This window comes from Hoplias malabaricus, chromosome X1 (genome assembly GCF_029633855.1).
Source record: "Hoplias malabaricus isolate fHopMal1 chromosome X1, fHopMal1.hap1, whole genome shotgun sequence".
Classification (NCBI taxonomy): Eukaryota; Metazoa; Chordata; class Actinopteri; order Characiformes; family Erythrinidae; genus Hoplias; species Hoplias malabaricus.
The window spans coordinates 23,264,978-23,291,900 of record NC_089818.1 but is presented as its reverse complement, the minus strand read 5'-3'; the positions used below and the strand labels follow the sequence as shown (position 1 = coordinate 23,291,900).

General features: G+C 39.6%; 1 pseudogene; it reads right to left on the bottom strand.

Annotated features, from left to right (window-relative positions):
- Positions 1-17,174: 17,174 nt before the first annotated feature.
- On the bottom strand, positions 17,175-26,634 carry LOC136675485 (zinc finger protein 214-like; annotated as a pseudogene).
- Positions 26,635-26,923: the final 289 nt, after the last annotated feature.

Here is a 26,923-nt window from a genome sequence, read left to right as displayed (position 1 = left end):
CGAGGGAGACTACTACCGTGCCGAAAGTGGACTGGTTTAGTCGGCGTGACTGCACCTGAGAGTTTGACTGTGTTTGGCGAAAGAGAGCGCAACGCCACCCGTGCGTGTTCGACGGAGTGTCGGAGAGCGAGAGAGTGAGCGAGCGAGCTTGAGAGCAAGAGGGAACGACAAACGAATGAGAAACCCTGTGGATTTGAGGTACCGTAGCGCTACTCTTTTTTGTTTCTTTTCTTTTACTCTACGGAGTGAAGCGGCCTGTGTTGTTGTTGTTTTCTGGCCACACCGTTCTCAAGCATCGAAACAGGCCTGCAACGAGGGTAAAGATTAAGAATATTGGGTTTATTGTCGGCATAGATTGAGTTCTTTTATTATCATTTACCCTGTTTATGATGCTCAATTCACATCTGTAATTCACCAAGCCAGATTGGTTTTTTTGTTTTGAGAAAGAAAATTTGATGATAATTTCTCTGCTTGATTCAAGTGTATTTGTTGGGCAGGTTCAGGAGGCACCTAGAGTTACTTTAATGTATAAGGATAGGTTTCGGCTGTATCATTAGCTGGTGATCACATGAAGCTTGGTGTATTGAAAACTTCTGAGATGTGTACAGATAACTTGAAATTAACCAGTTAAGAAAATTGAATAGTGGAGTTTTCAAGTTAACCTCAAAAATTATTACATCAATAAATATTTGTTTTGTTAAATACAGTTACTTTTAAGTTTGATAATTTTTGAAAGTGTTATTGTTGATATTGACTTGCTGTGTTTATTAACTGGAGACACCATATTGATTATAGGGCAAAACCCTTGAATCCTGCCACCAAGTACATCCTATTGACGGCAGAATATATTTGTAGAACCCAGGGCCCCATCCACATTATTTGCAATAACTTTAAATAATAAATTTAAAGGGATAGGGGCGCTACATGTATCTGAATGAACCTGCCAGTTTTGTTGATTATACAGCAGATTTCAGTATAAACTATTCAGATTTTTCTTTATTCAACTCAAATATTCACTTCAAATTCATTTGTAATTAAAGTTAATTTTACTCAAATCAATTAATTTTCTCCATAAATTTCTTACTTAAATATTTTATGGCAATCACTTTCAAACTCTTTAAGTACAATAAACTTATCTGGGCTTACAGTGCAGTCACATCTCTGACCTGTTGACATTTAACCTCATTTATTTTAGCATTACACAGCTTTACCAGTCTTTTGTTCCCCATCACAACCTTTTCGGACCGTGTTGCTGGTAACAAATTAAAAATGGGCAAATGTTTAAAAAAAATAAAACAATGAAATTTCTCAATGTGTGAAATATTGTTTTTATTTTATTTTCTATTAAATATAGGGTTTAAATGATTTTCTCATCATTGTGTTCTGTTTATATTTACATTTAGCACAGACTAAATGACTACAGAGTGTTATCACTGGTCTAAGCATCAGTGAAAGGTTTCAGAACGTCTTATTTCTCTCAGCACTTCATTTATCCTCCCACTGGGCTCTGACATTCTTTAAATCTGTCACGCCTTCGTCCTGTCAAGTCTGTCGTCCCTGGTCATGTGCTCTTTTTAGCACATGGCTATGTTTTGTTTATGTCCTTGTCTCCGCCCTCGTCCCACCTTTGTTCCGCCTCCTCGTCCGTGTCATGTGTTAACCCGTCCTCCTCGTTATCTGTCCAGGTGTGTCTCGTTTGTGTCAGTATTTAAGCCCTCTTGTTTCATGTCCTGTTTGTCGTACATTTCTCCTTTGTCCTTAGTCGTATCAGTCGTGTTATTTAGTTTGTCTGTCTGTCTCTGCAGTTTGACTTTAGTTGTTTCAAATCCAGTTGTTTCATTTCCTTTCACCGTTTCGTTCCCCAGTCTAGTCTGTCTATGTGTTAGTTTCTCATTTCACCTTTGTTTTGTCGTGTTCTCTGTCAGGTCCTGTCGTTTTGTGTCATTCTTGTTCTCGTTAGATTCCAGTTCCCTGTCTCGTTGTTTTGCTTACTATGTCTAGGTTTATCTCTGTCTGTCTAGTTCCCTCTGTTTATATTTAGTTAGTATCTGTCTCTTTAGTCTAGGTTTCCGTTTGATTATCTCTGTCCAAGTCTGTCTGTCTAGTCTACTTCAGTTTATTAAAATATCCTGTGTTTTAGTGAGTGCGTCCGCCTCAATCAGTCTGCTCCGTGATCCGTGACAAAATCTTAGACTCTTAAAGACATGAGCTGGGACTATAATGGCATAATCAGCCCTTCTTTCAGTGCCCACTGTGTTAGACCAAACCCAGCTGTAAATCACCAAAGAAACCAAGGCCTAGGACCTTCTTAGTACCGTCTCCATAATGAAATAGGAGCTGTGCTGTAACAGTCATCACTCTTCCTCCACCAGGAGCTCAGTGTTAAAGAGTTCCCAGTCCTTGTGTGTATTCATGAGATAACACTTTATTCAACAATAACAAGTTTACAAGTTTTCCCAAAACCAAAGCTGTGGATCTTTCTAGTCTCATTTACAAATGCTCACACACAGCCGACAGAACTGGAAACCCAATGTTCAAAACCTTAAAAACAGTGTAAAACACCTACCTCTGGAACATCAGCAGGTAAAAAGCTACTGAAACAATTGATGAGAGTTTCTAAAGGAACAGATCACTGACACACACAGAAATATCTGATGTAGATGAACCACAGCTGATTCCAAACTCAGTCTGAGACATACGCAGGTGATGAAGTGCTGTCAGTGACATGGACTCATCAGAAGGGGCTTTCTGGACTGTGTGAGTGGTCAATGTTGGCTCACGACACAGGAACAGAGCGAGAGAGAGAGAGAAAGAAAATGAAAATGGACGAGGGAGAGACTGAAACAGAACTGTGTACTTTTGTAAAGTTTCACACTTTCTGTGGCTTTTTTTACTGAATTTGTTATTTCATCTTTACACATTTGTGACCTAAGGCCATGAAATCTGGATTTTTTTGTTGATCACTGGCAGCAATTTCATGATCCTACTGTTACAGGTTTTGTTTGTCTGTGTTCTTCTTTTTCTTTTCTTTTTGTTCTTGCTATCCCTCCCTGTCTTTAGGTGGAGCTGTGGAGCTCTCCGGTATTGCTGTGTGCTGAGAAGGTGTTTCCTGTGTCTGCCTATAAAGAAGTAGGAAGCTGAAGATGGTCATGTCCCTTTTTCTAATTGTGGATTGCCATGTGGTGTGAAGCTTGGTGATTGCTCTGTCTTTGTATGAGAACCTTGTAGATCTGGAGACTGTGTGTTTCCATACATTAGTCCTTGTATTTGTTTGTTGTGTTCTGTTTATTACTTTTCTTGATCACTTGTGCCGGAAGTGGGTAAATGCCTTTTGAGTTTGCCTATTTTCTCTTGGTTCCTTGATAGATAGGGAGTCAGGTATATTCTTTGTCATTTATTTGTTTATTTGTTTGAATAGCAAAGTTAGTTTTGGGGTTGGAGTCAGTGTTGGGTGATGTTTGTTATTTGTTATTTATTGAGGGAACGTGTTCCATACGTTTAGTTAGGAACTCAAATTCCACTGTATTTATTTGTTTGACACATTCATATAGCTGGTGCTTAGCCTTTAAGTTATTTAGATGTGATCTTTAGCATCAGTTAGCATCAGCATAATCATTTGTATAACCGTTTGTACTATAGCCTGATAATCTTTTACATTTGAAGTTCTGTAGTTAATGAATTTGCATGCATAAGCATTTTACAGTTTTTTGTTAAATATTTTTAAAGAAAATATATTGAAGAGACTCCTCCTTGGATCACCACCTTAACGTGGTGGAGGGGTTTGCGTGCCTGCGTGAGCCTAGGAGCTATGTTGTCGGGGGCAATAGCCCCTGGTAGGGTCTCCCAAGGCAAATTGGTCCTAGGTGATGGGCCAGACAAAGAGTGATCCATAAAGACAAGGATGAAAAAATCAAGAACATGGACACAGCCTCCCTTGCCCTTTCCCTTGCCGACTGCTTCCCCCGCAACCCGGACCCAGATAAGCGGCAGATGGTGGATGGATGGATGGATATTGAAGAGAACAGAACATGTACATAATCTCTATATGTTTAATTATAGAGCTGGAATTCAACAAGGAGTACAACTGAGGTGACTACACTTGAGCGTTCTTTCACTACACCACACATCCTGAAGATCCTTGTTGTCCAGGCTGCCAGAGATGAGAATATGGCTGATATTTCCATCATTGTTGACGGCAGTGAGGTATTGACAAAGTGTAACAACACAGCAGAGTCTTGCAAATGGAACTGATGTATGCCATGAATAAATGTCAAATGTGTACTTCCACATATTTGAGGAAACTCAAACTGTTTTAAAGTACATTTCTGTCATTTTTTTTTTACTTTTCCAAACCTACTGGTGAAATATTTTTGTTTTTTAAGTGTTTTGTTATATAGCCTTAGCGTAGTACATAAATAAAATATTTTTAAAGAAAAGACTGAATGTAAAAGACAGTTCTTAGGGTGTAAAACAAATTGTTTCTTTGAAAAACAAGGATTTGAATGTTAATTGGGTATAGGAAATCATGACACTGCCAATTTCAATGTCAGTTATAAATGTATTTTCTATGCATTGATTTTAGGTACTGTTTATATACATTGCAATTGCTTTATGTTTACATTGTTTCAAGGTTGTATGAAAAGCACACTGACTGATATTACATTGTCAGATATGTTGTCATTGTGGTGGTACTCTCAATTGTACATATTTGTACATTTAATTAGGGAACATTATTATATTATAATTGTAGATTTTAAAATGTGTTGATTTCATACACCCTGGGGGGGGGGCAAGAGTTTCCCGAGTGTTTTTGTTCCGGCATGCATGATTCGGCCCGAGTGTGGGCAGATACAATTTTGCTAGCTGGGGTGTTGCCAACACCCGTGTTTACAAAGTTCTGACCACAAAAGTCTTGTCAAGAAATGTTTAGAACGTGTTTTTTCACAATATTTCAACACTTCTGAAAATAGGTTTTTGGAAAGTCTAAGTTTAGAGTAAATTTAATTTAAAAATAGATGTATGACACTCTTACTGATTCAACATTTTTGTTGCAGAGATTGTTCTGAAAAAAAGCATGTTTAACACTTTGAGAAAAAATAATTTGAGATGGGTGTAATTTGTAAAAAAAATCAAGGCCTGTCAGACTACCCCAGAGTGTCTGAAAACCATTGCTGTCTCAGTACTGTGATGACAGTGAAAACCAATTGGAACGTCTCAAAGACAAAGAAGAGAGTTTGGAGCAGGGTCATGTAGACAAGATGAAACTGTAGAGATTATATGTGATACAATACTGTGCAAAATTTACTTTCATCAGAGAACATAACTTTGGACCACTCAGCAGCAGTCCAGTCCTTTTTGTCTTTAGCTCAGATGAGACATGTTTGACGCTGTCTCTTGTTCAAGAGTGACTTGACACAAGGAATGCGACGCTGAAACCCATGTCTTGAATATGTCTGTGCATGGTGGTTCTTGCTTTTACACTTTTTTCTACCACATCTTTTCCTTCCATCTAGCTCTGTATTAATGTGCTTGGACACAGAGATCTATGAACAGCCAGCCTCTTTAACAATGACCTTTTGTGTCTTGCTCTGCTTATGTAAGGTGTCAATGGTCATCTTTTGGACAACTGTCAAGTCAGCAGTCTTCCATTTAAAGGCCTTTGCAGGTGTTTTGAGTTAATTCGCTGATTACAATGTGGCACCAGGTGTCTTCAATATTGAACCTTTTCATAATATTCTAATTTTGTGAGATACTGAATTTGGGGTTTTCATTAGCTGTCAGTTACAGCACCCTCCATAATTATTGGCACCCCTGGTTAAGAAGCATCTAATAAATTCTTTAAAAAAATAATATAGGACAACAACGCAGAAAAGAGAACAATCTAAGCTTTAATTCATGTGCCTTTATTTGGTGGGAAATAATCACACATTAAGAAATAAATCTTTTAAATGAAATCATGTGTACCACAATTATTGGTACTTTGTACAACCTCCTTTTGCCAACAAGACAGCACTTAATCTTCTCCTATAACTATTCACAAGTTGGGAGAATACAAAAAGAGGGATCTTCGACCATTTCTCTTTGTACAACCTTTCTAAATCATCCAGAGTCCTGGGTCTTCTCCTACATTCTCTCCTCTTCAGATCACTTCACAGGTTTTCTATTGGGTTGAGGTCTGGGGACTGAGGTGTCCATGAGAGGAGCTTGATTTTGATCTTTGTGAACCATTTTTGAGTAGATTTGGCCACATGTTTAGGGTCATTATCTTGTTGAAAGACCCAGTGGGATTTTACTGGCACACAGTCCCAGTAAAATCCCAGTACCGCTGGCAAACTCCACCCGTTTACGCTTATAACTCAGAAAAGGCTTTCTCCATGCATGCCTCCCAAACATCTTGTTGGCATGTAGATAGCACCTGATGGTTGTTTGGGAGACCTCGTAACCCCAATATGCTACCATTTGATTCAATTCCCTTACAGTGAGGTTTGAAGAACTTTTTACTTCTCATACCATCCTTCTCACGGTGTGTGGTGGCAAGATACACTTGCGTCCTCTTCCAGGCTTGTTTGTCACAGTTCCAGATGTTTTGAACTTTTTGATGATTGCTCTGACTGTAGATAAGGACATCTGCATGTGAGTGGCTATTTTCTTGTAGCCATTGCCTGGTTTATGAATGTCGACACACATCTGCTTTACTTGAATAGTGTGGTAACGCCATATTTATACCCCAGTGAAACAGGAAGTGATGAATTATTAATTACAGGTTTCTAGATACTTTGATCCACTTTATACACTACAGTAGAAATGACATGAATGGTTCAAATACATTTGTTTCCAAGAAATTGTTAAGGATGCCAATAATTGTGGAACAGGTCATTTTATGGAAAATAATTATTTCTTAGTCAGGATTTTCTCTGTATTCTTTTTTTTTCACTTGAGTTGAAGGTTGCTTTTTTATCATTTGTTTTCAGAGTGAGATTATGCTTCTGCAATAAAAAAATAATTTATTTTTAGGCTTTTAACACATTTTAACTAGGGGTGCCAATAATTATGGAGGGTGCTGTATAATCATCAAATTAAAAGAAACAAACACTTGAAATATATCAATATGTGTAATCAATGAGTAAAATATACAAGTTTCACTTTTTGAATGGAATTACTGAAATAAATCAACTTTATTATTTGTAGTAAACTCATCCCTTAGCCTGGGCCATGTACCCAAAGCTTTTAAACTAGCAATTATTAAATCTCTGATTGAGAAACCAAACCTTGATGCTAGCACGTCTAATTACGTGGGGATTTTTACATTCTTTATATTGTTTACATTTTTACATGTCATGTCAAAACTGTCTTTACTGGAATGCTGTGAAGCTGCTTTGTGACAACATCAGTTATAAGAAACGCTATACAAATAAATTTGATTTGATTTGACCCTTTACTGACACCGGGGGTTTGTAATCACATTAGATCAGTTTCCAGTGCAAACCGACTAGAGAGCAGCAAATAGTGCAGAAACATCTACTGAATTTTATGAAAAGTGTTTTTTGATCACAATCGTGAACGTTTCCTTCAAGTCTCCGTCTAGGGCTGTGGAACAGGGAGCAGTTACACAGCTCTTTTAGCCCTTTTTCATTCTTTCATTTTCTGTAACTGCTTATCCAGTTCAGGGTCATGGTGGGTCACATTTCCTTCTTTTTATTCGGTTTGAAAACCTCAGCTCTTGCAAAGTAATTGCCATTACCAATTTTGACAATTCTGACATTGACACCACTATTCCAGTACTGTAACATGTCAAAGTGTGGTGTAAATGGAAATGGTACAGAGGACCATGATTTTACTTGGTTATTATGGATTTTTTTCACTCTATCGTAATGTAAATCATACACATATAATTACAACACTGTAGAATTACTGAGGACTGTTTATTCAGCAATTTTCAGTATTTTAGTGAAGTTTTATTATGCAGCACTGTTACATGTAACAATTTTGTGCATGCATTTGTTATCTTGTTTTGTTTCCTGGTTCTTTCATTTTCTCTCTTTCTCTTCTTCTCATAGGTAGATTGGACTGTCACTCTTCATGGACCTGGCAACCCTTCCAGCTCCAGCCAATCCCAACCAGCCACAACAGCTTACTGCTTCTAAAAGGGTGGGGCTTAAAGGTTTTAAGCTGCACCAGGAAGTCAGAAAGGCAGCCATCTTTGGGCTCACTTTTTTTGCTTGGCCATTGTTTGACTCTGTCTGGTTGTATGGGCTTGTGTGCTGGTGTGTGTCTTAAAAAACTAGTTTAATGATGTCTACCTTATGTTAGTGTTGTTTTGCCTTTGGAGTATTTATATTTTTGTGTTTGAAACCGTGTCCTAGTCCTGTCAGGTTGTCTGTTTGTTTCTGTCTCCCTAGGAGGGTGAGAGCAAGCTAGATGTGCGTGCACTTACATGGTGCACACGTAGGCTCTGTATTGTATAGATACACCAGAGTAGAGGGCAGGTACCACCCCTTGTGTTTTCTTTATAAAATATAGTTAGAGTATCTTGACATAGCTTAGGTGTTAGTCATGTTTTGTTATTTTCTTTTCTTTGGTACTGTCCATGTTCCTCCCTCCTAAGGTTTGTCCACCTGTCGTGTGTTATTGTGGTATGGTCGTTTGTATTAAAGTAAGGTTTGTAGTCCCTGAACCACTTGGTGTCTAGCTTTTTGGCTGGCTTCTCTTTTTCACCTGCACATATTGTTACATTTCCCTTACTACTACCACCCTAGACCCTGGAGCCCAATAGTAGGGGCGTAACAATTGGGGGCTCATCCAGGATATATATATTTTTTTCTTTTCTCTTTTCTTGTATGTATAGAGTTGTAAAGGGGTTTGCTGGCTTTTGTTTTTGGACATGGCATCGTTTGATGTGGCTGCTTTTGTTGCTTCACCTAGTTTGGAAGTGCTTGAGAAATGCCGTAAGAATGAATTACTAGAAATAGCTGCACATTACAACATTTCTGTATTTAAACAGATGTTAGTAAAGGACATAAGGGGTAAACTCATTGTGGCATTAAGGGAGTTAGAGGTGTTTGAAAGCCTTCAAGCACAGGTTCCCACAAGTACTGGGGTGGGGGAAGTTGAGAGGGTTGTAACTCCCGTTATTGAGTCTGAGGAGCAAGAACAACTAGAGGAAGAAGTAAGGGCGACATTACCTCATTTTGACCCTTATTCTCCATCTACTGCCGGGTCTTATGCTGAAGCACGTGCTAAAGTGCGAATCACTCGTCTCCAATTAGAGGCTTAGAAAAAGGCCGAGGCATGTCAAGCTGAACTGGATTTACGTTTGGCTATCCGGAAGATGGAGTTAGAAGTTGACCGGGAGGTCCGTCTAAGGGAGTTGGAGATAGGAGCAATGAAGATTGCTCCTCCTTCCACCATCCAGCCGGACATTGCACCGTGTCCTCCTCCCACTCTGGTGTCTTCTCCAGCTGTTGTTTCAGTGGATTCTGCTTCTGCTCCTCCCATTTCTTCCGTCACCCCTCCAACATTTGATGTGAGTAAACACATTGCCTTAGTACCGCCTTTTAGGGAAACAGAGGTGGATACATATTTTGGGGTATTTGAGCGTATAGCTACAGCTTTAAATTGGCCAAAAGATGTGTGGTCCCTTTTGTTACAGTGCAAGTTATTAGGCAAGGCTCAGGAGGTATGTTCATCTCTGCCATTACAGGACAGCTTGCAGTATGATGTTGTTAAAGCATCCATTTTACGTGCATATGAACTTGTGCCTGAAGCATACAGACAGAAATTTCACCTACACAAAAAGAGCTCATTACAAACTTTTGTGGAGTTTGCTAGGGAAAAAAAAGACTCTGCTGGATAAGTGGTGCTCGGCTAGCAAAGTCACAGATTTTGCATCCTTGCGTGAGCTAATTCTGTTGGAGGAGTTTAAGAACTGCTTACATGAACGTGTGGTTATTTATCTTAATGAACGTAAAGTTACATCTTTGTCAGAAGCAGCAGTATTAGCGGCTGAGTATGTTTTGACCCGCAAAACAATCTATAAGACCGCTAAGACCGACTTTCCAGTAGTAACTGACCGACGGCCTAAGCAGGTCCAATCTGGTCGAACCTCAGATGAGTGTTTTTACTGTCATAAGCCTGGTCATTTAATAGCCACATGCCCCAACCTAAAACGTAAGCAAGAAAAGCAAACATCCTACATTAATCAGAATCACAGTGTGGCATTGGTAGATAAACATTCTTCGGTTTATCCTGAAATTGCCACTACCATTCCAGATCCTAGTTATGAGCCTTTTATTACTCAGGGGTATATTTCGTTTGCTGGGTCTGAGGAAAGTCAGTCTCCCATAACTATTCTTCGTGATACGGGTGCCTCACAGTCATTTGTATTAGCACGAGTGTTGCCTTTCAATGAACAGTCATTTTGTGGTTCATATGTGTTCTGTCGGGGCATTGCTATGCAGTATATTAAGGTTCCTTTGCACCATGTTTATTTGACTTCCAGTCTCACCACTGGCGAATACAGAGTGGGTGTCTGTCCTTCTTTACCCGTGGAAGGGGTTACATTTATCATGGGTAATGACATAGCGGGAGGTAGTATTCTTCCAGTACTAGAGGTCATAGATAAGCCGTCTGACAGTAACGTGTTGGCACTTTCTGGGGTATTAGAAGATCATCCTATGGTTTTCCCTGCTTGTGCTGTGACACGTGCTAGAGCAAAATTGTTAGAGGACGTGGTTGATCTAGCTGATTCATTTTTAGCCCAGGATGACTCGTCTTGCTATACGGCTTCCCATTGTCCAATGGAACAATCTACAGCCTTTGTGCATAATGAAAAGACTGGGTATCAGGGGATGGGTAATTTGAAAATTAGTCGTGACCAGCTTGTAACATCCCAAAAGGCTGACCCTAATTTGAGGAAATGTTTTGCTGCCTTGTCTACAGAAACACGAGATAAACAAGTGTTATTTTTTTTAGATTATAATGTATTAATGAGGAAATGGTTACCTCGTACAAATTCTGAGGCCGCTTGTGTTTATCAAGTTATGATACCCAATGTTTTCCGACAGCATGTGCTTCAATTGGCACATGATCACCCTTGGTCCGGTCATTTAGGTATTACCAAAACGTATGCTCGTATACTTAAACATTTTTTCTGGCCTGGACTTAGAAAGGGTGTAGCAGACTTTTGCCATTCTTGCCATGTTTGTCAGTGCTCAGGGAAACCTAATCAGGTTATTCCTCCAGTTCCTCTTTGTCCCATTCCAGTGATTGGGGAACCATTTGAAAGAATATTACTTGATTGTGTAGGTCCCTTACCAAAAACAAGGTCTGGAAATCAATACTTGTTGACAATAATGTGCACTGCAACACGTTTTCCTGAAGCTATCCCTTTACAGAGAATAACTGCCCCAATTATCATTAAAGCTTTGATAAAGTATTTTACTACTTTTTGTCTGCCGAGGAGTGTACAGACTGACCAAGGAACTAATTTTCTCTCCAAAATGTTTTCACAAGTTATGGCCACTCTGAATATTGCTCACCAGGTTTCAAGTCCATATCATCCTGAGTCACAAGGTGCTTTAGAAAGGTTTCACCAGTCCTTAAAGTCAATGCTTTGTAAATATTGCTTGGATACAGGGAAAGACTGGGATGAAGGGGTACCCCTTGTGCTCTTTGCTGTGCGTGAGGCTGTTCAGGACTCATTAGGATTTAGCCCTGCTCAGCTTGTATTTGCTCACTCTGTGCGTGGTCCTTTGAATGTTCTTAAAGAAACATTTCTAAATGAAAATAGTCAGTCACAGAATATATTGGATTATGTAAGTACCTTTTGAGAGTGCCTGCATAAAGCTTGTGCTCTTGCTCGTGAGACTCTTAGTGGTTCTCAGGAACGGATGAAAAATTCCTATGACAGACGTGCAGTTTCCAGACAGTTCAAACCAGGGGATAAAGTAATGGTGTTACTTCCTGTCCCTGGTCCATCACTTTCATCACTTACGGTTGAAGAAACACTTAGTACTACAGATTATGTTATTCAAACCCCTGATCGAAAACGTAGGAAACGTGTCTGTCATGTCAATATGTTGAAAGCTTATCGTTCTTGTGTTAGTCCTGCTACTGAGGGTAAGATACCTATTGACACCCTTGTTTCTGTTGGTACAGTAGTTGGTAGCCCTGAAAATGATAATGCACATGGGTTAATATTACAAGACTCTCCACAGATATTGTGTCGACTTGCCAATTCTGAAATGCTACAGAGCCTGGCCTCCATATTAGGCCACTTACCAGATTAGCAAAGAATAGATCTTGAGGAACTAATCTGTGGATTTCCTTCCATCTTTGCTGATGTTCCTTCCCAGACAAATGTATTAAAACACGTTATCCAGGTTGCTACTACCACACCAATTAAACAACATGCTTATCGTCTTAATTCTATGAAGAGAGCTGCCATGAAGAAGGAGGTTGACTATGGCAAAACAAAGTTGTAGTCCTTGGAGTTCTCCTTGTCTTCTCGTTCCTAAGCCTGATGGGTCATACCGATTGTGCACCGATTATAGGCGTGTGAATTCTGTCACAATCTCTGATTCTTATCCTTTACCCCGGATAGATGACTGTATTGATAATGTTGGCTCTGCTAAATTTGTTAGTAAACTGGATTTGCTAAAGGGATATTGGCAAGTTCCTCTGACTGATCGTGCTTCAGACATCTCTGCGTTTGTAACCCCAGATGCTTTTGTACAGTACACAGTGATGCCATTTGGTCTTAAGAATGCACCAGCTACATTTCAAAGATTAGTGAACACTGTGCTATCTGATGTATCAAATTGTTCTGCTTATTTAGATGATCTTATCATTTATACTTTGGACTGGCCCACTCATGTGAAGATCCTATCATCCGTGTTTGATCGCCTACAGCGTGCTTCCCTGACACTCAATTTAGCAAAGTGTGAATTTGCTCAGGCCACCGTAACCTATCTTGGTAAGGTAGTTGGTCAAGGTCATGTGCGTCCTGTTGATGCACTAGTTTCAGCTATATTAATGTATCCTACTTCTTCTACGCAGGTTCCTTGGTATGACTGGTTATTATCGTACTTTCTGTAAAAATTTTTCAACTGTAGTTGAACCACTGACTTCCTTGCTCAGTCCCTCTCAATCTTTTACATGGGATTCTGGTTGTCAACATGCATTTGACATTGTAAAAGCTCTTCTCTGTAATACCCCTGTTTTGGCTGCTCCTAATTTCCTAAAGCCATTCAGACTAGATGTGGATGCTAGTGCTGTGGGAGCTGGAGCTGTACTGCTACAGGAGGATGATTCGGGCATAGACCATCCTGTATGTTACTTCTCTCGCAAGTTTAACAAACATCAACTAAATTATTCTACCATTGAGAAAGAGACTTTAGCTCTACTGTTGTCTTTACAACAATTTGAAGTTTGTTGGTTCTAGTTCATTGCCTATTACAGTTTATACTGACCATAATCCTCTGACATTTTTGTCACGTATGTATAATCACAATCAACGTTTGATGAGCTGGTCTCTGATACTACAGGAATTCAATCTAGTTATCAAACATAAGAAGGGTTCAGAAAATGTTTTAGCGGATGCATTATCTCGTATATAATTTGTAAGCAATCTTTGTTAGCATACATTCAGGTAATAATGTCCTTCTATTACAAACATATTACATATGTTTGTTCTTTGGGGTGGGCGTGTTACATGTAACAATTTTGTGCATGTATTTGTTATCTTGTTTTGTTTCCTGGTTCTTTCATTTTCTCTCTTTCTCTTCTTCTCATAGGTAGATTGGACTGTCACTCTTCATGGACCTGGCAACCCTTCCAGCCAATCCCAACCAGCCATAACAACTTACTGCTCCTAAAAGGGTGGGGCTTAAAGGTTTTAAGCTGCACCAGGAAGTCAGAAAGGCAGCCATCTTTGGGCTCACTTGTTTTGCTTGGCCATTGTTTGACTCTATCTGGCTGTATGGTCTTGTGTGCTGGTGTGTGTCTTAAAAAACTAGTTTAATGATGTCTACCTTATGTTAGTGTTGTTTTGCTCTTGGAGTATTTATATTTTTGTGTTTGAAACTGTGTCCTAGTCCTGTCAGGTTGTCTGTTTGTTTTTGTCTCCCTAGGAGGGTGAGAGCAAGCTGGAACCTGGAAGGGTTGCCAGGTCCATGAAGAGTGACAGTCCAATCTACCTATGAGAAGAAGAGAAAGAGAGAAAAAGAAAGAACCAGGAAACAAAACAAGATAACAAATACATGCACAAAATTGTTACATGTAACAAGCACATTGATATTTTTTTTATTAACTTCCTGTGTACACGTACCATATCACTGTGAAAGTGTGTGTGTTTGTAGAACCGTAATCCAGATCTCTTGTACTTTACAATGTTCCTTTTAACCTAAACACTTATTACCTGATGAGCATTTCAGTATAATTAAACTAGACACTGTTGGTACTTACCATCCTGTTACCTGAGTTTGTACCTCACATAGTCAAAAGAACTCTTGAACTGCCGAGGCTAGTGCTGCCCTAATGCAGTCGCGCCAAACACAGCCCCAGAAACAAACACAAATGAAGCATGTTCCTGTTTTATTTCCTGTTATTTATTTATATGAAATTAATTATTTATATGAAGTTAATTTACTGCTCAAATCCACATTTTGTTCATTAAATACCAATGATTCCAAATGCAAACATGGAAAAGCATGGCAAACCTGCTTCAATATCGAGTCATACGTTCAGAATCTAGCTCAGGTTTTCTCTTCAAGAGCAACGCAGAGTCAGTCAGAGCATAATGACTGTCAACATACTAACAGCTGATGGCATTACAGAAACAGAATAACTCTCCATGTGTCAGTTCTACCAGCAAACAATAGACACTATGACATTCACTGTGTTTCTCCTGGAAACTGCTACATTTTCTGATTGAGTGTCAAATGTGTGTGTTTTTGGTGACATACTCTCTACAGGTGAAAGACTGATATTTACTGTGTGGTAGACAAGAAAACAAGACTTCATGTCAGACTTGGTGCAGTAACAGTGTTTATTACAGTACACTCTCTGAATTAAAGGTACAGTACAGGTCTAAGATATAAAGAAGGTCAGTGCCCAGAGGGAGGGCTGTTCTGAAACCTTTAACTGATGTTGATACTAGTGATAACACTCAGTTCTGTGCTAAATGTAAATAAAAACAGAACACAATGATGAGAAAATCATTTAAACCCTATATTTAATAGAAAATAAAATAAAAACAATATTTCACACATTGAGAAATTTCAATACTTTACCTTTTTAAACATTTACCTATTTTTAATTTGTTACCAGCAACACGGTCCGAAAAGGTTGTGATGGGGAACAAAAGACTGGTAAAGCTGTGTAATGCTAAAATAAATTAGGTTAAATGTCAACAGGTCAGAGATGTGACTGCACTGTAAGCCCAGATAAGTTGATTGTACTTAAATAGTTTGAAAGTGATTGCCTTAAAATATTTAAGTAATGAATACTGGAGAAAATTAAATGATTTGAGTAAAATTAACTTTAATTACAAATGAATTTGAAGTGAATATTTGAGTTGAATATAGAAAAATCTGAATAGTTTATACTGAAATCTGCTGTATAATCAACAAAACTGGCAGGTTCATTCAGATACATATATTACATTTTCTGTAATTAAACTTATTTAAACAAGTTTTTTAAAAACAATGACCTGTATATAAAATTTTCAAAGATGAACTCAAAGTGCATTAAGAAAATGTTTTATTTAAAATTACATCACGGAAACAAAACAGCATTTTGCATAAAATAACTGTAACCAAATCTAAAATGTGCCAAATGTATGAAATCAACACAATTTAAATATCTACAATTATAATAAAATAACTTACAATTATGTTCCCGAACTAAAGGGAAGTGAACATATACCCTTGAGAGTACCATTACAGTGACAGCAAAAGTTAGCACCATGGTGAGTTTACTGACAGTGCAGCAGCAGAACAGTCTAAAAGTGATACAAAATAAAACAAGCACTTTACGTGCACTTTTGCAATGTTCAGCAATGTTTCGTACACAACAAGAACATTCTTCAGCTTTTGAAACTTGGGTGTATCTCATGTTCTATATGTCAGACCAAACAAAGGGCACCTTGCCTGAGGTAGGTTGGTAAGTTCATCCATTTCAAGACTGCCTTCTAGGATGATCCTGACACTTGAAGGGTTCAGTAGAGGTGATGCCTGGTTTTGGACCAATGACCTGGAAATCTGCATCATCCAGATTCTATAGAGAGCAAGAGACAAAAAACAGTGTTGAGTGTCAATTACAATTTGTCTAAATATAGATAGAAAGACAGAGATCTATAGATAAATAGTTAGCTGTAGAGGAACAGATAGACAGGTGTAAATAAACGGACAGATAAAGAAAAGATACTCACAGAGCTACTTATGAAGATCCTTGAGGGGACTTCCAATGATGTATCTATGGCTGTTAGCTCAGGGTTCTGGAAGAGCGTGACATGCATGAGATAATTTGTGATTTATTTCTCCAGGTTTTAAGAAATTTGTCTCTGACATTTTTGCCTTAGGTTATGGTCATATTTCAATATTTTTTTCACAAACAGTATAATGTACAAAGTTTAAATAATTTAATATTAATTTTTAATGTTCCTGATGCAACCAAGGACAAGGCTCAATCCTTGTGCTCTCTTCACACAGAGAAAAGGACAGTTTTTGCATTTCCAATAACTTTATCTGTGAGGCTGGTAATGTCTGATATTAAGTCTGAGGCCCAGAACATTTAATGAAGTAAAGGAAACTGTAAACCTCAGCCAAACCACTGGGACCAGCACAGATTAAGAATATATAAGTTAATTTGTCTAGTTAGAAAACTGTGTTTAGTTTACAGTTGAACACAAACCATCTTTACACTTTGTAATGACTCTAAAATTCACACACTGTAATTAATTTTCTAACATAAGATAAGCATAAAATCATTTTTCTTTTCAGTCACTTAGTTATGGAAAACAACTCACCAATTTCCAGAATGTGAAAAAGAGCTTGAGGGAAAAAAAGACATCTTGTTTGACTCAACTGTAATTTGTAACTGTAATTAGTTCTTCTCTGAAGAAAAGAAGAAATGAAAACTATGTCCTAAAAAGGTTTTGCGAGGTTAAGGGGTGTTTAGCTACTGTCGTTACTGCAGCTGCTGCCACTGCTGAGGTCGGGTTTCTCTCATTTATGGATCTACTCATGTGCTTTAAGGTGGCCCGACTGGCTGAAGCTCTTGCCGCAATGGCAGCAGTTGAAGGGCTCCTCACCCATGTGGACTTGCTGGTGGTTGCGGAAACTCATCTCCTTGGCGAAGGTCTTGCCGCAGTGCAAGCAGCAGAAGGGCCTCTCCCCGGTGTGGATCAGCTGGTGGGCTTTCGGTTCCTTTGACTGGCAGAAGCTCTTGCCGCACTTGGTGCAGGTGAAGGGCTTGTCACCCGTGTGGAGCCTCTGGTGCGAGTGGAAGTGGTGCGCCTTGGTGAAGCCTTTGAGGCTGTGGGCAAAGGTGTAGGGCTTCTGCGGAATGTGGATGAGCTGGTGCGTCTTCAGGTTGCCTGCCTAGCCGCACTCTTGAAGCTCTTGTAGCGTATGTTGGGTGTTTAATCATACGCCACGATACCTTTGTGAATATATATTTAATACATATATTTATAATTTGTGTTTATACACAAATATACAAACACAATTGTGTTGACCTTATTCAAACTCCTATAATCTCTGATATTTGACTTAATGATATTAATTAAAGTTTATAATTGGCTTAAGCAATTAAAACGTTAATAATTAGTCTGAGAATGAATAATAAGCTAATGTGAGTACGTCAGGATTTTCAGAAATTCTAATGAACAAACTGCACACACTGTTATTTCAAATAATGAAAGCTTTATTAACAGAAGAAAGATATTTGATTAACATAGCATAACCTTGTAATCTCACGGCGTCACCACAGGGTAGACCGATTCGAGCTTAAAGGTGAGCTAGGCACTTCTGGCTTGTGACTAAAGTGTTGCTAACTAAGGTTTAATTAATACAAAATTTATCAAGAAACTTGATTCGATTTTCAGCTCTGGAAATGCATAAGTTTAGCTTACTTTTTCGTCGATTTTCACCACTCGTTTGGATGCAGAGGCTCTCTGAGGTCCTGGGAGTGAAGGCGTCTCACTTAGTCTCGCGGTTTTTACCGCAGAAGCGTCCAGGCTGAGTCAGCTTGGAGGTCCTTCTTCGTTGGTTGAGTTGTCTCGGGCGTACCCGGAGTGTGATGACGTAGGCGGCAGGATCCTCTCTTCGGCTTTTTGTCCGGAGTGGGAGGGTCCAAAGTATGGAAGTCTTGGACGAAAAGTTCGCTAGTTACTGCAGCTCCAGAACTGAAAATCGATTCAATAAACTCACTTATTCTAAGACTTTCTGGTATCTCGGCAGTGTTTCCTTACTCTGGCCACGAATAAGTTAACCTGCTTTGATCAGTCGTGAGATTAAACTTAGATTGGGCTATAAGACATAAACACGATTAAAAGAAAAGAAGATATTCGAATCATTCGACGCGTTATTAAAACTTCATACTATGAGCTAATTCAAGACGTCTCCTGGAAGCTTTGATGAAGTCTGAGAGTTTTCTTTGTCTCGTCGGCTGGAAGGAGAGGCGTCTCTTTGTTGTTTCAAAGTTTCTCGGATTTTCTTGCCGTTGTTGTCATCGTCCTCTCTTTTCCGCTTTCTTTCGTGGACCGTTACTTCTGTCGAGCTCTCGTAACTGCTGTCGAGCTCTCGTAACTGAATTGTGAGCAGTCGAGCTGCTGTTTTTCAAAGTCAGCGCGATCACGCCCTAATGGGAGGCGTTCTTTCCTGATTGGACGCGAGTTCAGGCTCACATGACTGACTTCATGAGACAGAAAAGAGTGAAGGCTGGATCAAAGATTTTAAACAATAAGTAATAAGATAGACATTTCCCGTATCAAAATTTCCTATTCATATTAGTAACATACAACAATGAGTATACTGGATTATTAATATCAAACATTTACATAAGGTTTCATCTTTACGTCCCATTTATGATGATACGCTGGAAAAGAACATTAATCCGTTTTCTCTATTAGGAGACAGAACTTCTTTTCATGATAGAAACAATCGGCAACATACAACATTTCATTAGAAGGTGGGCATTCATCTGAGGACACAGAAAGTGACATTAATACATTTGTTTATACACATTTAATCAGAATTTGACTATTTTCCGCTATTGTTTTAGGGGACTCCGCGCGAGGCGTAGTTTCGCCAGTGTCCATTTGGGGTCGCTGTTGGTCCATGTGTAGGTTGTCGTGTAGATGAGTCAATGGGGTTCAACTCGAGGTCACCCCTTCTAAACACCTGCTGATTCCTGTGGGAGATAACGAGAGACATTGAGGTGCCACTTCGTCATAAACGGGATTATAACCCTTCCTTTTGTTTGAGGTTCCTGTCTCTTAAAAGCATTATAAAAATTGGTTATCTCGACAGTTCCTGGCCATGTGTCACTTGAAAGTGTTCTTAGGTGGGTGCATGTGTGGGGGGGCTGCAAGGCCTTTGCCCCCTGCGGTTCGTGGAATGCTGACTTCGGGACCAGATGAAAGGACCTCTTCAGAATGGAAAAGTTTTAATTAAAACTTTTCATTTCTTCATTTATATTCTGTCCATATCTATCTTCGGTCCATACTCCACTACACTCTTGCCACACTGCAAGCAAGTGTAAGGCCTCTCTCCGGTTTAGATTCGCTGGTGAATTTTTAGGTTGCCCAAAGTGCTGAAGTCTTTGCCGCACTGCGTGCAGGAGAGGGGCTTCTCTCCCGTGAGATTGCAAGGTATGCAGGAGTGCGATTTTGTGCCGGCCTGGGGACCCTTAGCTGCCCGACTGCAGCTCGTACAGGTGTCCCTTCTGGACCTTGAGGTTGGGTTCATACTCTGGTTTGAGGGACACCAGCTCCCTGGTCTAGTAACACTGAACGTCGACGTGCTGCTCTGATTTGATGTACTCCAGGCTGTCGTGCACATGGGTGATGTAGTCGAAGACGAGGCTGGGTTCGCAATGAGACTTGAAGGAGTCCAGCTTCACGCTGTGGAAGGAGCGCAGGTCGCTGTGCCGCTCAGACTTGATGTAGTCCAGGCCGCTGATCTCCATCTTGATCTGCTCAGAGCCCAGCTCAGCCGTGCTCAGTAGCTGGATCTCTGAGAGGTCCACCATGTGGTTGGAATCCAGGTCCTGCTCGGACTTGATGCAGGACAGCATGGGCTCGGCGATGTCTGAGGTGAGTGTGCTGAGGGTGGGCGTGCTGCAGCTGATCAAGTTTTCACAGTTCTGTTTCAAAGTCCTTTTGTTTTATTGCCTTCTTTTGAATTTTTGGATCCCTGTAGTACATTGGAACCTCCAACAACCATCCACCCTTACAGTGTTCTGTAAGAAAGAAACGACAACCAGTATCTTTCACAAAAATAACAGACACAAATAGCCACATTTTACAAGTTAGTACTAGTAATATTAATACTAGTGATAAACCGATATATCGGCCTATTTTTGGGATTTTTTTAAATAAATATATTTATAAATATATATATACTAGCGCAAAAGGCCGATATTTACACAATGCACACAGGTAATGCTGTGGGCAGCTCTGTCATTCTGGCTGTCAGAGCGCCCCTTGCGTGCATTTTGCCATCTTACAGACAGACATCATTGAGTACAAGCCTCCAACATGTAGCTGCATGCCGTCTCAGAGAAAATGGTATGAATTATTTTCTCTTCTTCTGCTCTCACTATTTGTTACTGGCTGCTCTTTCTAACATACACTCAATCTGCTCTCATAAACGACTGAGTGGATAGTTGTAACCTAGCCCGCGTTATTTAGCCTCTTATTATGCTCATTGGTCGGCGGTGCCTATAAAAAAAATCACTTATTGTTATAACCGTCAGTAAGTACTACAGGTCCAAAGTCAACAGTCAATGATTAAAGTCACTGATTTTCATTGATTTAATCATTTTATATATAATCTCACTCAATAAATACGTATTTTTGCTGTTACTGGAAATTGATATGAAAAAATATTGGTTAAAATACAGATTTTCAGATTTTTCACGGTGCCATATTTGAGTAATGTGTACATATCATACATCAATTGAACGGTCAGACTCTCAGGATCATGAAGATATAGACTAAAATTTAGGACTAAGGAATTAAAGCCAAAAGAATTAGATATTCCAATCGATGACAAAACCACTGCTTTGAAGCCTGAAGAGCCCACAAGCAGCTCACACACAAAGTTAACATAGCAAACCGTTCGTGAGTAATCCTCATGTTTGTGTCAAGAGTACAGGCCGAAAAAAGATTCTCAAAAAAAAAAAAAAGAGTACACATTATCAAAATATAATCCAAATATGTGTTCTCCCCGTTTCCGCGTGGGTTTCCTCCGGGTGCTCCGGTTTCCTCTCACAGTCCAAAAACACACGTTGCAGGTGAATTGGCGACTCAAAAGTGTCCGTAGGTGTGAGTGAATGTGTGTGTGTCTGTGTTGCCCTGTGAAGGACTGGCGTCCCCTCCAGGGTGTATTCCCGCCTTGCGCCCAATGATTCCAGGTAGGCTCTGGACCCCCCGCGACCCTAAATTGGATAAGCGGTTACAGATAATGGATGGATGGATAATCCAAATATGATCCCCATGGACCCATGTCACTGCAGCGTAGCTTAGGCGCTCAGTTTTCCAACGACATGTCAATCAAATCTGTAGACCAATCAGGGGCAGAGTTACGGTGATGTGCACCCAAGGAGGCGGGACAAACACGCAACAGAGCGCATATGTTTTCAGCGCCTAACAGATCCAGACACTGCGAGAGAGACTCAAACGTTTCTGTTTCGCAGTCAAAAGCTCCACAAACAATAATCAAGTCAATAAACATGTTTTAAAGCTTAGATGTCTTTTACTAGTTACATTTCCCCCACTGAGGGCATTTAAATGCAGCAGGGGTGTGGGGGAGGTTGCCTTGTTCTACAGCCAATCAGAGTGCAGCTCTCGCCTTTTAACATATCAGTCATTTAAAGAGCTTTGAGACGGTTAAATCCAATTAATCACTTGTAGAGTGACATCAAAAATGCTGAAGAATTTCATTCATTTTCCTTCATTTAACCAGGAAAGTATCTCACTGAGATTAAGAATCTCTCTTACAGGAGAGTCCTGGCCAAAACAGGCAGCAGCACATACAATGTTTCCACAAACACCACAAACCACTAAATCTCTAATAAGCTATTTAAGACATTTGCAAATCATTTTGCTCAATTCCAATGTCTGAAGAATGCTTTTTAAAACATTGGCACTAAGTCATGTAATTTAAATACTTTCTTTACCAAATATAAGTCTGATGGTGCAGCCTAACCAAAAGCTTGTTTTTCTATTTCAGTACGTACTGTGGAAACCTTAAGTAGATACAATGATTGAGAGTGTAATATCCATTACTTTTCTGATATGAAGAATGCAGAACTGTGTAATGTATTCCAATCAGGTTGGTCTGGAATATCAGTTTAAAGGTGTCAGATGTTAATTGACTACCAACAGCCAAACAGACGTAAAGCAGTTATCAGGAATAAAAGTAAAACAATCAAATGTTAGTTCAGTGATTAACAAAACAGCTACATCTCTTTAAAAAAAACATAGGATTAAATAGCATTTCAGAATTGATGTCAATGTTCAGCATTACAGCAGAGTGCACTTTTCTGATTTACACACCTGATCTCTCTACGAAACATTTGAACGACTGAAGACACAGTTGTTCTTCCAATTTTCGGCTGCCCCCGGCGACCAGCTTCAGCCGTCGTAAGTCCGTGATTTAAAACATGGTCCACAATTGTTGCCCTCATTTCATCTGGGACAAACCTATGGGCATGGACTCTCCTACCTCTTCCTCTGTCTTGTCCCCTCAGTCTTCCACCACCCAGCCTTACCCCTCTTCTCGACTGTTCACCCTGTTCACAGCCTTGTCTTTCCACTGTGAGTCTTTGAGACACTGCAGTGTTTGGTGTCTATATGTATTTGTCAATTGAAGGTTCATGAGATGCACCTCTGAGCTATTGTTGAGAGCTGTTTGATCTTTGTTTGATCTAAACCTTCACAAATTCCCCTTCTTCACTGAGAGCCAAGATTCATCTGAGAAAAATTTTATCAGTTTAGGAAAAATTACCAAAACTTACCAAAAAGGTTTCATAGAAATGTACAAATGATGCCTGAGAGATTATGACATGTTTAGCACTTTTGCAGGTAATGACCCAGGCAATGACCTAAAGCCTAAATGTATTGGAGGGTAAGACAATTCAACAGACAATCAGTAGAACACATTTTGATGAACATGACATAAGGAACTGATAAACACAGCCAACAATTGAACATGACCATTTGCATGAATGTACAAAGCATTTGCAAGATGAGAAACACAATGAGAAATGCTTTTATGATGTGCACAAGTGACAAGGAGATGCGAAGATTGAATGAACAATTTTGAGAATTTCACTGAGAAAAACTGTAATCATTTGTGCTACACAACCCTGACCTGGAAAAGCGGTTACAGACAATAAATGAATGAATTAATGCTAAACGGTCTTGTCTTTCTCCTCTGTATCATAACGACACGCTCTGTCGTTGACCAACAGTAAAGAGCATGAATGTGAATTTGGTCCAGTCTCTTTCAGTAAATCTCCCACACACAGTAGTGAAAGTGTGTATTGTTTATATGCACCTCACAGTAAAAATGCAGCCTGTGCATTTCCACTGCTATCAAAGACATTCAGAAATGACTTACTGACAATGTGGCTAAAGGTGTTGACCGTCCTGTTCATAATCAACCACACAAGGTCTTGTTCTGATGACACTGACATGTTCATTGACATAGAAACTTCATTCTGGGACGTGATCTAAGGATTCTGAGCATGTTACAGGCATTTGACACTGATCCAGGGTGTGGTGCTGTTTGTACGAAATGTTTTGAGAAATGCACATAAAGTTGTACAAATATAAAAGATGATTTGAGAAACTGTAAAAAAAACTATAACTGTGATGTGTTTATTCTTCTTATCTTCATTAAACACAAGCACCTTTACATTGTATTAATCAGAATCACTATTTTCTCAATAAGGGAACAGGGTGTTTATGTAGAAAGGTAGTGTAGTAGGCCTCTGAAACTAAAACTATTAATAAATGTTTGTTTCAACGTCTGAAATCTGTACTACTTTATATTAGAGGATTAATAATAACACCACTGCGTTCTGTATTAAATTACATTTTGCACAGCACCCCAACTTTTCTGGAAATGGGGTTTATGCATCACTTTGTAAAGAGAAGTCCTGGAGCTTACTGCAAATACATTATTAAAAGAACAGCAGCCTACCCCCCAGCTGTAGGACAGGGCTGAATCTACTGTAACTTAGCACCAACAAGTGGATACAGTCAGAAGCAGTGTTCAGAAAAGGCAGTGGAGTTCTCCTGTTTTCAGCCTTCAAAACACTGCTATGTTCAAGTCCATAGAAACCTACTAATGTCTCCAAATTACTGACAAATTGGACAAAACACAAGCCTTTTTCATCAGAAACTTTAATACACACTGTGTAGAGGAGGGGTTCACTATCTCTACGACATCAACTCAACCTTCATCTGATCAGGGACACACACTTCACACACACACACCCACACACACACACACACACACTTCGCTCACCTCTTTTTCATTCAATATTTATTCATTTTATTTTTTAATATTTTCGCACCGCTATAGCATAATTCACAGGAACAACTCCAGAATTCTTCGAGGAAACCACTTCAACCTTCTTCAGAGTGTCGACCTGATTAAGATCGTGATGCACCTCTATGATGACAAGCTTATTCACTCCTACATCAACCTGAGAGAGAAAGAGAGAAAGAGACAGAGAGAGGAGAGAGAAAGAGACAGACTTTCTACTTTACATTCTACATTTATTTTTGTGTGTCTGTGTCTGTGCTAATTGAGTGTGCTATTCTCAGGAAGACACACATTTTATTCCTTGATTCATATCTCAACTCAGGAAAAACACACTGAATATTTACTACATTATTTAATTAAACATAATGAACTCTGACCTTTTTGTTTCTCAACACCACTGTTAATAATGTTCAGAATTAGGGTGAATGCAGTATTCCCCACTTGCCCCTACCACATATGGCACTTTTCCACTGTATGGACCTTACTCAATGAGTAAACACAACGAGTAAACAACCTTTAAGGTCACTGCTGCCATTGCTGTGTTCTCCAAAGCCCACTGTTCCTGCTAGAGACTGGGTTTTGAGGCGACACCCAATACATTTAGTGATAATATCTAATTGTGGAAGTCTTCTGAAGGAGAATGAAGCCCTAAATGTAACTAACGTCCAGCAGCTCCTCTGATATCACTGCAGACTGGTGCAGAGCTGCTACAGAGCGGCGCTAGTCGCCTGGGAATGAAGCACTGCTCTGTTCTGATGATGTATCAGGGTCTTGAAGAGTCGTCGTAGGGGGAGATATAACCACTGCACGCTGTAACTCAACCCCAAGGGGAGAGAGGACACTCAGAAACAAGGGGGAGGGGGGAATGGGATTCACCCTACAGTGAGTACTACAGCAGCTGGGGTAACTACAGTCTGGGTTACAGTGTAATGTAAAGCTTCCACAAGGGGGCGTTTGTGTTCATGTTCAGTTTGGGTTTGTGTCTCTTATAAATAACTTTATTATTCCCAGTCAAACAGCTCAATCTTAACTAGAACCTTTATCTAGAACCTCCTTTCAGCTTGTTCATGTTTTTCTGGGGATTACACATTTATTACCAACAGACAAACCATAGTCACGTATAAAAAGTTAAATGTACCTTGATTCTGTAGTTCACTCCTCCAGCAACTTGGGTTTGGTACGTCAGAACCTCGAAACCAGAAAACTCCTCTCCAAGCTGCTTTTGGACTTCAGGCTGTAGCTGAAATAATAAAAACAACATTTTACAACTACAGCTCAAACAACAGTAAATCAGAATAATATCTCCACAGACTGTCTTCACGTTTAATAATAATAATACTAAGAGACCACCTTCACTATAATAATAGTACTGATGATGATGATGATACAGCTTCAGCTTAAAGTCACTGTTCTCAATGCCAAGTGTGGGCTGGAGGGGTCTATGTGGAACTGTTTTGACCTAATCCAGCTTATGAACTGTGTATTAAGAAGATTTTTCATGCAATTACAAAGGTTTATAAACAACCAGATATTGTGCTGTAAGCTGTTTATAAACTCTCATGAGCTTTAGAAGAAGTGTTATTAGACACAAGGTATGAACAGTTTTCCGTCAGTGAAATGAATAACACACTGGAACACAGCAGTGGGTTTTAATTCTGACCCTGAGCAGGACGGCGCACTTACAGAAGAATAAATTACAGAGAAGAACAACATTCACCTTCCTGCAGATCTCATTCACGCTGTTGTCAGCGTTCTTCCACTCTGACCATCCTCCAAGTTGTGGAGTTGTTGGAGCAGACTCTGCGACCGTGAACAAGACAACCACGAGCAGGAGACAGAAGCGAGACACCATGGTGCTGAGGAGAGTCTTTCAGGAGAAGTGACACCTCTGAGTGAGTGGAGTGTAGTTCTGAGAGTGAGTTCAAACTGCTGTAAAGCTGCTGTATTTCTACCTGCATCTTCATCACTATCACCTTCATCTCTCAGCACAGGAACCAGTCAGAAATTAAACCACTCCCTAAAGCAATAATAAGAGCCTTGCCTCATTTTCCTGTGAAACCTGTTCCTCCAGATGTTTGGAAAAATACTTGATTTCTTCGCTTTAAATTATGTCTCTGCAGAAAATATTTCTTTATTTTTAT